The 12,681-nt window shown below is 41.4% G+C and overlaps 1 protein-coding gene across 4 annotated transcripts in view; it reads right to left on the bottom strand.

The window, feature by feature from the left end:
* Positions 1-12,437, bottom strand: part of LOC110838343 (carbohydrate sulfotransferase 5) — an 89,441-nt gene extending 77,004 nt beyond the window's left edge. For 2 of the 4 annotated variants that reach the window (XM_022081456.2, XM_022081470.2), the window contains exon 1: positions 12,046-12,436. The gene's annotated coding sequence lies outside the window, so the exon portion shown is untranslated. Of the gene's footprint in view, positions 1-4,105; positions 4,174-12,045 lie in introns of all 4 variants that reach the window. The other 2 variants (XM_022081461.2, XM_022081480.2) reach the window with 2 other exon arrangements.
* Between the last annotated feature and the right edge of the window lie 244 nt (positions 12,438-12,681).

The raw sequence follows: 12,681 nt of genomic DNA, 5'->3' as shown, positions 1-12,681 counted from the left end.
CCACATACTGTCCTCACAACCTACGTAAGATCCAATTCGACGTTTCCCAAAAGTCTCCCATAATTTTGTTTGCATTCCTTGTTTCTCTCCAATTATCAGACATACGCTCCATAAATTATAGCCTCCTGGAATTCCCTAGCCTAACAATATTAGGCGGTCTGAATAAATCATCCTCATTATGTATGCCTAATACCTAAAATATCTCAGGTATTCCTTCTCAGATCCAAATATTTTACTGAGCACTATTTTCAGACTCTTGCAATTTACGGTTTTCCCCATAAAGGACCACGTTTCACACCCACACGAAACAAGCAGAAAAAATATTTAATTTAGATTTTAGATTCTATGCCGGCGAAGATGTTTTTCTTGGTCTGCTCGATCGTAAACCCGCGCAGACTCCCAAGCAGAAATAAAAGGTTTCGAACGAGCATACTGCATCAATCTACAGCTGCAGGTCTGAAGACGTTCCTCCAAAATGCATGTATCTACTGCGTTACATCCTACAAGACCAGCAATGACAAAACTGTTTTGTTAATTCAAGTTTTTAGCCATTTTTAAACTTCTTGACAGCAATGTTTTAAGTACATAATAAAAAGTATGTACACTGTTAGTTCTTCTCTTCATTTCTGTTTGTTAGTTCTGTCCCACTTAGTCCTATTTAAATTCTCAAACATTCTCAAGTGGTTTATGACGTAGTGTTGCATTACGACTGTTTCTGTTTGTTTCCGCCTTACGTTCATTGTTTGCCGAGGGCTGGTAAGAACCGACACACCGGTTTACAACCTCTTATCTAATTATTATGACAGTTCACGATTAAATTAATTACTACGTTTGTATAACAATAACGCTCGCAGATTTGTAACCAGTTTAAATGTTGCTTGGGTTGCTGTGGTCTTCGTGATTTTACTTCGCCTCTCCAGACAAATGCCGAAGTACGCCACTATTACATCCTAGCAAATCCTTACCTGTCCACATTTTAAACCTCTTCCTATATTCTCATGAAACGTAGTAGTTGAATAACTTTAAAAAATAATCTACGACGAAATTCATTCGGAAATAAAACTATCACTCTCAAGAAGCACGTTGGGCGATTTTCAATCAAACCAGTGACGTTTTTACACGTTCCTTGGCCTAACTGAAAGTCGATGTTAAGTGAATAGGAAAAACTCGAGATAAAACAGCAGTGATACAATCGCTTCTGACGTCTCCTCCTGACAACTTTTCCATTACCACTTCTTGTCAGTCAACGTATATATTTCGACCTCTAATTCCATTTCCTCTTCTTCAGAATTAAGAAATACGCCAGGGAACTTAGAAAATGATTTTTTTGTTTTCCCCATAAAGTTGTTCGACTCACTATACTGTCAGAAACCGTTCATGCAAGCTGCTTCGCGTCGTAGCTACAAAACCAATAAAAAGGCCATAATGCAACAAAACTTTATCTAACTCCTTGCAGTAAATTTCTTCAGAAGCTGATTATTACTCGGCTGGCGAAGAAAATCCCTACCTTCTATATAACCCGAAGGTTCACTATCGTGTTCACAAGACCAGGAACTGGACACCATCCTGAACCAGATGAAAACAGTCCACACTGTCACACTATTTAAAATCCATTTTAATATTATCCTCCCATCTACGCCACCCCTCAGGTTTTAGGACTAGCATACTTTTTGCATTTCTCATCTCTCCCCTGTGTGCTACATACCCCGCCCATCTTCACCTGTTACGGATTCGTCGTCCGTTTCTCCCGATTCAGAATTAGTTCTAAAACAACGAATCCGAATTACTATGTTTATTAAAACCCCTAAGACGGGGAATCCCAAGTTTTCGAACGGAATACACTGTTAAGAAACACGAAGATTCATCGCTGTGGTCACAGAGTCCCGGCCTTCGAGCCAATTCAGTCCACTTTATACCTTGACAATCTATGTCTTTAATATCCGTTTTAATATCATCCCCCTCATATACGCCTACCCCTCTGCTGTTTTACAACTGCGTATACATTGCTTGTTTCTCCAAAATGATGTTATACGTATGTCTCGCCCATCTCACCCTACTTAACTTAATCACATCAACAATATTAGAAGGACGTGCTCTTCAGAACACCGTAACGAATATTCTGGCTCGAAAAGAGGCAGATAATTTCTTTACCGGGCGAAAGATCGTCAAATTTTCAAGGAGAATCCTCCTCCATGGAGTTACTCTTATCAAAACAAGGATATCTGTCATTCTCTTTAGGGGTATTCTAAACCGTGTTGCCCTTTTGGGTACATATCTCAATATTTCTTTATACATCCTTAGTCTTCCATTCTCTTCTTCTTCTTCTATGGCTCTCCGGTCCGTATTCGGTCCATGGCTCCTCAATTCTCCTCTTCCATTCGGTCCTATCCTCCGCTCGATGTTTTTCGAAACATCTTCCTTTTTACGGTGCAAGGTTGTTAGCCTTGCGACCAACCCCCAACCTGGAGGACCTGTCTTAGTCTGACCTCTCCCTAGGGAGGCCCTACCAGTAGCTATGCTACCGCCAGCATAGCTCTTAGTCTTCCATTCTTTACACACAATCAATCCACTTGTCCCTCGTCCATCTTATTTAGTTCAATGATGCTTTATCTCTGTCATATGTATTCGATATCCTCTCTGTCTAACAATTATGCCCTTTCAACACGTCTCACAAACCCCATTTAAAAAAGTTAAAACGTGTTTTTATCACCTTTTCTTCACCACCGGCAAAACGAAACATAAAGAGACCTCAAAGATAAATCTCACCCAAATTACATAATATTTCATATTTAAGTTCTATCTCCATTTTCAGCGTAATTAAATTTAAAATAGACGAGGAAGTCGTTAAATACGGAAATTTAACAAAACCTCTGAAATCATTGTTTGAAAGAAATGCATTATTTACCTTCGAGGCAAGTGGCAGGTCTACATACAGTTAACTGTATCCTATAAAATTTAAGACGCCAATAAATCTAGGGAATGTGTCACACGCCGTGTTTCTTAATGGGCCACCATGTATGCAGATAAGCCGGTAACCACCCTCAGGCAAGAGAAGTGATGTAGGATTTGAGGTTTCCACGGCGGTGAGTTTGAAGATGGCTGTCTTCTGGGTTGTTGCGCCTGTAGTCTGGTAGAAGTTTACAGACGTTTTAGACGTACTTGCTGCCTCCATCATCAGGACGATGAGTCGGTAAATTTCTACTAGACTACACGGTGCAACAACCTAGAAGACAGCCATCTTCAAGAGAAGTTATGTCTGATCGGTTAACAACAGCTGTCATTATTATAATAAATCGGCGGTTGCAAGTAGGTCTTTGATGCAGGTCAGCCTGCGGGGATGTGGAAATCTGAGAGAGAGCGAGAGAGAGAGTGAGTGACCATTACATTCCAGCGAATTGGCAAGAGGTTACTATACACATCCTGCTTCATCATCAGCTGGCCTACAACATTTATCCGCATGTCAGGTAACAGGTGGTGCTGGAGAGATGCGCAACTGTCAAGACCCTGACCACCAGCTGAAGGTCTCAGACAGGTAATGCTTTCATCATGTACTTTACTGCATGTGAGCATTTTAAACTCATTCTCTAGCAAAGAGCACGATGGTTCAATACCACTTACACCAAAGCCCACGATTGGATACAATCCTGAGCCAGTTAGCATACTCAGGACAAATTTATCTAATATATATCCTTGATTTCGCCTGTAATTAAATATACAACGACGATATATTTGACAATGTTTGTGACAGACACGGTTTAATTTAAACCAGCAACACAACCTGTATGTTTCCTAACACTTTTCTTCACTTTATGCCTAAACTGAAGAGGATTTCAATTAAACTTGGTAAACAAGATACCAAATAATCGTCCACAAAATCACGTAGGAAGTACTGAAATTTATGAATGAAAATTATGCACTTTGAGATGAAATATGCCATTCCATTTTTCTTAGATCTGAGGTTTTGACGACGGCGACGATGTTGGACGTCGGTCTTCTGAGTTGTGATGCTGAGAAGACCACGACCTACACATTCGAATCTCGTTAACATGTAAGCGCCTAAATACATTTCAAATGTCATTTGTCGTTTGATATTTGAGATTCTTACGGCGATAAGTATGAGCATCGTCCTCTGAAGATGAAGGCGGTAACTTCCTCTGGAACGCTTGTAACCACCTACAAGACAAGAGTAATGGTGTCACAACCACGATCCCCACTTCCTGTTGTATTCTTTTCGTTAACACAATCTATCCTTGGAAAGTTGATGGTCACCCAACCGGCCCAGACTTTACCTGCTTTCATTGAACCAGAAGGTTCAACAGCGTCTTTACGAAAGGCCGCCAACCGAACATATCCTAAACCAGACTGAACCAAACCTCACTTATCAAAGATGTGTTTTAATATTATCCTCCCATTTCAGCCTACATCTTCCAACTGGTCTTTTTTCATGCTGTTTTAATGCCCTACATATCTCGCTCAACCCATACTCTTTAATGTAAACGCCCTAACAATGTTGTCGAAGGGTACAATTTATGAAGACTCTCTGCCTCTATGTTTTCTCACCCCCCTGTTAATTCCTTGTAGTTAGGTACAAATATTCTCACGCCCTCTACACGCGCATGAATATTACATATTACGGAGTAGCGTCTTAATTAATATCTTTCTCCAGACTTGTTAAGGCTATCGAATCAAGGGCAGGAGACAGCAAGACACAAACACCTTTGAAGAAACGAGACTATACACATTTTAGTCGAGATATGTGAAGCGAAGGGGCGACTGGGAATGCATCGAAGGATAATATTCACTCATCTCTGAATATTTATTAATATCACCGTTGAAAAATATACGAATTCTCTCAAAGATTATTTTCAATGCCAGATGCAGATAACAAGGGAAACAATTTTGAAACGTCATCAGCGGATGGTGTAATGTTATTGAATACAGTGGCATCTATGAAAAGATATCTGAATCATAATCCCTTGTTAAAGTGGTTCAAGAAAATGAATCACTGTGAACAGCGTGTTTTAGTAGATTTTAAAGAAATAGGGATTGAACTGGCTCAGGACATGATAAAATGGCCGACTCATGTCAACGCATTAAGGAACCTCTGGGTGCCATAAAAGACGGAAAATGTTTTAACCACCTGAGCGACTATCAGAATGTCATTCAGGAATTTACCCTTACAATTGTTATGTTGAAAAAATGTGGTGGATAATAAAAAAAACAGAAACAAGCTGTGACCATCATAACTATGTGAGAAACAGACTCAGCCTCTATGTAGAGATCTCAACTAAATAAATAAATATCCAGAGGAATTCCTATTGTCAGTAAGAAAACTCCAGCCTTTCTATGCAGTTTATAAACAACAAAAGTTTCAAGAATGAAACAAAAAATACTTCAGGTTCTTTTGTTGACATACGACATACGAAGTCAGTAGAAAATAACTTTATGGGTTCTTAAAGAAGCACGTCACGATCAACGATCTGTCGCTCTGTGTATTGTATCTAAAGCTCGGGATTTGAACATCTGGGGCCCATTCCATTCCACATGAGATTTACAGTAAAGAAAGCTGGGCTATGGCTGGTTCAACCCCCCACATCCAACATAATCTTTGTAGCTGCAAATGTCTTACAACGATAAAGACGGTCGTACGGAGAGCGTGTTTAAAAAAAGGACTCCCTGCAGATTAAATTGCTATAGGCGCAGAATAGCCACTTTGTTCAAGACTGGGACATTTACTGCATGGATATGACGTCACGCGTACATTAGAGAGTAAATCTTATAAATCCATGCCGTATACCGGGGTTCCCAGCCTTTAAAACTCTGAGGTCATATTCACCTATCTTAACGACTCTTGACAATAAAAATGTGAATGAGGCCAATTTACTGGTAAGGACATGACGATTTAGAAATAAAAATGCTACCAACTTACTATTACATACAGGTCACATATAATTCTACAGTTTTGAAGATTTCCGTCTTCTGGGTTGTTGCGCTGTGTAGTCTGGTCGATGTTTGCCAACGTTTCAGAGGTCATACTGCCTCCGTCATCAGGGCGATGAGTATGAAGATTTCTGTCTTCTGGGTTGTTGCGCTGTGCAGTCTGGTCGATGTTTACCAACGTTTCAGAGGTCATACTGCCTCCGTCATCAGGGCGATGAGTATGAAGATTTCTGTCTTTGGGTTGTTGCGCTGTGTAGTCTGGTAGATGTTAACCAACGTTTCAGAGATCATACTGCCTCCGTCATCAGGGCGATGAGTATGAAGATTTCTGTCTTCTGGGTTGTTTGGCTGTGCAGTCTGGTAGATGTTAACCAACGTTTCAGAGGTCATACGGCCTCCGTCATCAGGGCGATTTCTGTCTTCTCGGTTGTTGCGCTGTGTAGTCTGGTATATGTTAACCAACGTTTCAGAGGTTATACTGCCTCAGTCATCAGGGCGATAAAGATTTCTGTCTTCTCGGTTGTTGCGCTGTGTAGTCTGGTAGATGTTAACCAACGTTTCAGAGGTCATACGGCCTCCGTCATCAGGGCGACGAGTATGAAGATTTCTGTATTCTGGGTTGTTGCGCTGTGCAGTCTGGTAGATATTTACCAACGTTTCAGAGGTAATACTGCCTCCGTCATCAGGGCGATGAGTATGAAGATTTCCGTCTTCTGGGTTGTTGCACTGTGTAGTCTTTTAGATGTTAACCAACGTTTCAGAGGTCATATGGCCTCCGTCATCAGGGCGATGATTATGAAGATTTCTATCTTCTGGGTTGTTGCGTTGTGTAGTCTGGTAGATGCTAACCAACGTTTCAGAGGTCATACGGCCTCCGTCATCAGGGCGATGAGTATCAAGATTTCTGTCTTCTGGGTTGTTGCGCTGTGTAGTCTGGTCGATGTTAACCAACGTTTCAGAAGTCATACTGCCTCCATCATCAGGGCGATGAAGATTTCTATCTTCTGGATTGTTGCGCTGTGCAGTCTGGTTGATGTTTACCAACGTTTCAGAGGTCATACTGGCTCCGTCATCAGGGCGATGAAGATTTCTATCTTCTGGGTTGTTGCGCTGTGTAGTCTGGTTGATGTTTACCAACGTATCAGAGGTCATACTGCCTCCATCATCAGGGCGACGAAGATTTCTATCTTCTGGATTGTTGCGCTGTGTAGTCTGGTAGATGTTTACCAACGTTTCAGAGGTCATATTGCCTCCATCATCAGGGCGATGAAGATTTCTATCTGCTGGATTGTTGCGCTGTGTAGTCTGGTAGATGTTTACCAACGTTTCAGAGGTCATACTGCCTCCGTCATCAGGGCGATGATGATGGAGGCAGTATGACCTCTGAAACGTTGGTAAACATCGACCAGACTACACAGCGCAACACCCCAGAAGACAGAAATCTTCATACTCACCGCTGCGAAAACCTCAAATCATACCCTACAATTTTCTTTAACAAAACCAATCACTAGCGTTCCATTTAACATTGTTTTTTGGCTGAGTAATCGATCAATATCGACTTAACTTCTGTTGCTATTCACATACACCCCCTGTAAGCGTCGTCAGGAAGAGACAGGGCGTTTCTTGCTGATGGTCCTTGATAGCGTTATTTACGCAGAGCAATTGCCAAAACAGCCATGTTCCTAAGATACACTTATCAGATAACAGTTATTCATCAAACAGAATTACTTTACTTTCCAAAAAACGGACGTCGGCCCACAAAACACGTAAGTGGGCCGAGAGTTGACGACAATATTTGCATACATACAATTTAAATGGCCTCACTGCTCCTCTCAAATATTAAGGAAGCAATAACACGTAAAATTACAGTTCCAATAGACACCGAAGGCTGATCCTTCCAGAATAAACCGGCCGGGGCGTGAAGCTGAGCACGATTATCCGCCTAATTCCAATATTACAAATGCGTGTACCTCTTTACTGATAATCTCCCACGTTTCTACATGGTACGATGCCTCCATCATCAGGGCGATGAGTGGCCACAATTGTAATTTCGTGTTGAACTGTTAAATTCTGAAACAGTTCATTCTATAGAACGACATCTCGATACTTTAGATATATTTCTCATTAATGTTTTCTGGGGGAAAATAATCTGGTACTCCGTTTTGGACTCTGTTGTGCCTACTAGGTAAACAAGGTATGTTCTGCCTTCAGAATGACGGTACGCTAAGACGTAGTCCAGTGATGGCGAGTATTTTTCACCGTTGTCTCTCCATAGAAAAAACAATTATCCGAGCTAACCTCAAGCCACTAATAAACAGAATGATTCAAATTTCTGGTGCAATACTTAGGAGGTTGTTGGGGAGACAGCTTGGAGCAGAAAATGTAAACAAACTTCTTTCAGATTCGCTGCCGTTTACAAGTCAGGACGTTTTACGTTGATATAGCTTTATATTATTGTGATCGATTGAGTGTTCGTGGATGTACAGAAAATTGAAGCGCGATTATCAGACTCGGACAGTTGTATCGGTAACAAGTCTGAAATTTCCCCATTGCACGAACAGAAAAGTACTCCAAAAGGAGTACTCTGAAATGACGATTAGAAAAATGTTACAACGGGAAGAATTTCCTTGCTTTTTTATAACAAATAAGGAAATCGTATATTATTTGTATTCTAAACTCGACGATCACAATAATAAAAGCGATATCAAAGTCTAAGTCATAACTCGGAAACAATGGCGAATCTGAAAAAAACAACTGAATTTATGTTCTCTGCTTCAAATGACCTCCCCAACAATCCCTTAAGTATTGTACTAGAGTTTTGAATCACCCTGTATACGAGGTGCGATTGGAAAGTTTCAAGACTGTGTCAATAGAGGGCGAACCGGATGTAGTACGAGCTTCTGCCTTTAGGGGGTGCGGCCTACATTCATAGTGAATCAGTGTGCCAGCCGGCATCATCGAATTAGCATTTGTTTCTTAGTTACGGGCGTTTTGGTAGTGCATTACACCGACCCTCCTGCGATTTCGGAATGGCGGATTTTCATGAACAAATCAAATTTTGCCAAAGACTCGCCAAAACGGCTACGGAAACCTATGAAATGCTAAAGCAAGCATTTGGGGAGTCCGCAATGGGTCGTGCACAAACTTTTGTGTGGCATTCACGTTTTAAAAATGGCCGAACCTCTGTCGATGATGACGAGCGTTCTGGACGACCATCTTCGAGCACAACGCCCGAAAATGTTACGAAGATTCGGCAGGCCATTCACGAAGATCGACGTCGTACCATCAACGACTTGTGCGACATTGTTGGGATAGGCTATGGGACCTGTCAGCTGATTCTAAGGAAGAACTCCACATGCGACGCATCATGACAACGCGCCAGCGCACACCGCCCTCAAAGTTCGGCAGTTTTTGGCCTCAAACACCATGGCCGTCATCCCGCACCCTCCTTAGCTCCGTGTGACTTCTTCCTCTTCCCAAAGATGAAAATTCAGCTAAAGGGAAGGAGATTTGAGACGATAGAAGAGATTCAGGCAGAATCGCAGATGGTGCTTGACAGGCTGACAAAGAAAGATTTCCAGGGATGCTTCCAGGCTTGGCAGCGGCGCTGGGATCGTTGTGTTCACTCCCAGGGGAACTACTTCGAGGGTGATGGATGAATTTAATACCTGAGATAAGTGTACGGGTTTTTATACGCGCAGTCTTGAAACTTTCCGATCGCACCTCGTACATAAAATGTGTGCCCGTCGATACAATTACCAGCCACTTTCAACACAAACAGTTTATTTTTGAATAAATAAAAGTATTTTATATGGGGCCTCTCTAGTTTTGTAGGAAGCGTTAAATAGACTTCACTGCAGCGTTCAAATTCCATTCTCATGCAAATGTGCCGTGTCCGGGTATTATTCAAAGTGCCCTCGCGTGTCATAAGTTCGCAATCTCTTGATATAGTCCTTCGGCCAAGTGCGCCATTGCTAATAATGGCATGCGGATCATTTTAATATTTTTAGCAGAAACGATGTTTCCTTTAAGAACACTTTCTCCACATGGAAAAAGTGTTAAGATTGTTTATGTTTAGTTTTTCTTAATGTATCTTTTCGCCTTTCCCTGTCACAGACTACTTGCTGTTGTCAATGCTGCAGAGGAATCGAACTGAACATCACTGGACTCTCAAATTAACGTCGAAAGATATCGTATTCTGTCGATACTTCAGCCGGAACTTGGGTATCCCGTAATTTCCTTTATTCGGCCTGTCTACGATAGTTCAAAGCAGTGCACTTATGATTGGCTGTTTAGAGATCCGTGCAGTAATTAAACGTCTGATAGCACCAGAAATAACGTTACAGCGGTAATAGCGGTACCGTTAGACGATAGGAAGTGGAAGTGAGATAAAATTGGGCAGGAGAAGAAAATGGCTGTTTTTTCTGTTTGTTGTTTCGACAGGACCAATGCAAAAGTTAAGCAGAGTTCTTCTTGTATGTTTTATCAGCGAGTAAAGCTGCCTAACCCAGTTCGTTAAAATGTGTCCCTGACGAGTCCTTAGCCGATTTACAGAAAGTAGTTGAGGAGGCAGGTTCGTATCTCTTTCGAAACTATCCTGACAAGGCGAACACCGACACATTATCTTCGAATAGGGTGAGATTGCCACATTCGCAACCTCATCATTCATTATTTTCTAGACGAGATAACTAATCAAATGTCTAGTGATTCGACAGCGAGAGAAGAAGACTAAAAAATCCATTTATTTACACGGCGCATTCCGAAAAAAAACTAATTTTAAAAGTTCTGTGTTCATCTAACCATAATACATGTCATATAGTACTGTTTGTCACTGCACGATGGAGATGTAATTGTTAAGGCGGCTTGGAGAGATTTGAGAGGCGAAGAAATAAAGCAAACATAAGCCTGGAACACATTCTTCACTAAACTGATATGAGGTGTATGATGAGTCCTTCCCTTACAGGACACTCCTTAGTTCAAACTGACAACGATAACGTGTGTACAGTAATTAATACGAACTTCAGTAATTGTCCAACTTTAATACGAGAAATCCTATCACGGTCTACGCAGAACCTTTGTTTTACAAAAGGAAATGTAGCATGCTGTATTTCTAGTGGCTTGTACGAGGCGAGTCTTCTAGCACCATTCAGCTATGATGGTTCGTAATGGACAGATCATACCGTATACTTTTTGTTCATTTAAAGACAAAACAAAACAACGAAAAAGTACGCAAAGGCAGAAGAATACTTGTAGGTCTCTGTCGGGCAGCAGTTCACACTTGTATAATTCTCGTCTTTCCCCTCTACGATTATACACGGCCAACAACCAGTGGCGAAGTCTATGGTAGTGCGCACGCAACAAGACCACTCAAATTGGAGGAATGTAAAATGAGCGTTTTATCATATATCATAAAACAGGCGTACTATTAATTATTTATCTTGGCATTTTGGTGCGACTGTTGGAGGGGGATTCAGTAACATTGCATTTCCGCACGACCCGATTTCTAGACCAGAATTCGCCACTGCCAGCAGCCTACTGTAATCTACAATTCGGAATTCAAAACAAAGAAAGAAAGAAAAGGCAGCTCAAAAACAACGCAGCTAACAGACGGTGTTTGGAATACAAGGCACCTGTAGACGAATACTGCAACACAATGACGTGTTCAGTGTTAAAATTCACAATCTAATTGGTCTTGCTCGTATTGTTGCACACTCTGTTAAAACTGTTTGAGTTGTCGAAATAACTCTCTATGATATTTCTGAAGTAGCTGAAAAACCGCAGCTCCTTAAATAAGCCAACTAATAATTCCCCAGTCTGTTAAAAGAGTCGACGTATTAATCTAATTTGACCGACCTAGATCTTCCTGAAATCACACACTTTCCAAACAGTAGATAGTCTGTTAAAGCAGCAAACCGAGAGTTGGTTAAGTGAATTATTCCCCGAGACGATACAGGAATACGACCTAATACAAAATACGTATCTACCTAGTTTCACTCACTCCTGTAACCAACGATACAACTGACTTTAGGGTCACTACACAAACGGCATTATTTACATCACCACTGCACACTTTTATAAAAATACAGAACCGTTATTTTACTATACCTGCTTTCCTGCAGCTGTGCTGGTTCACCACCGAGTTTCAAGAGACAAACAATTGACTACCACAAAGCGCACATGACAACCACAGGCCGTACGCTGACGGCTACACATGACAACACAAACCATCTGAGCTCCAACCTCTCTCGTACAAGATGACGCAAACATCTTAGTATGCCAAGAAGTTTCAACCTACTGCCGTAGGGAAGAGCGTGGTGCAACCCCGCGTTCTCCCACACCTAATTCTCCCCTCAAAGCAAGCCCCTTGCACTCGCAAACATCTCGTAAAGAAAGATGAAACGTTACTGGTGCTAATACAACGAACAGGATGTTGTCAATATGCAACACGCATTGCGGCGTTCTCCGAACATTGAGTAAGGTTGTATGAATTTAAACATTCTAACGACAGAGGTCGCTGCTTGAAGGCACGCGAAATAGTACTAAAATTTTCCAGCAGAGGCAAGTTTGTCGATGAAGACACTGCTGCCCCACACTGTCCAATTATAGTAAACATAGTCGATACGATTCTCGACTGCATATTTCGATTCACATTACACTAGTCATATTCATACTGTGACCCGCGAACCGACAAAAATAAAGAGACAGGGAAAGTCGACGAGTTATTTTGGAAAATAGTAATGG

Source organism: Zootermopsis nevadensis, unplaced genomic scaffold, assembly GCF_977971745.1.
Source record: "Zootermopsis nevadensis isolate Lab colony 2312 unplaced genomic scaffold, Znev_1.0 Znev_ptg000061l, whole genome shotgun sequence".
In the NCBI taxonomy this organism is placed as follows: Eukaryota; Metazoa; Arthropoda; class Insecta; order Blattodea; family Termopsidae; genus Zootermopsis; species Zootermopsis nevadensis.
This window is presented reverse-complemented; position numbering and strand designations above follow the sequence as displayed.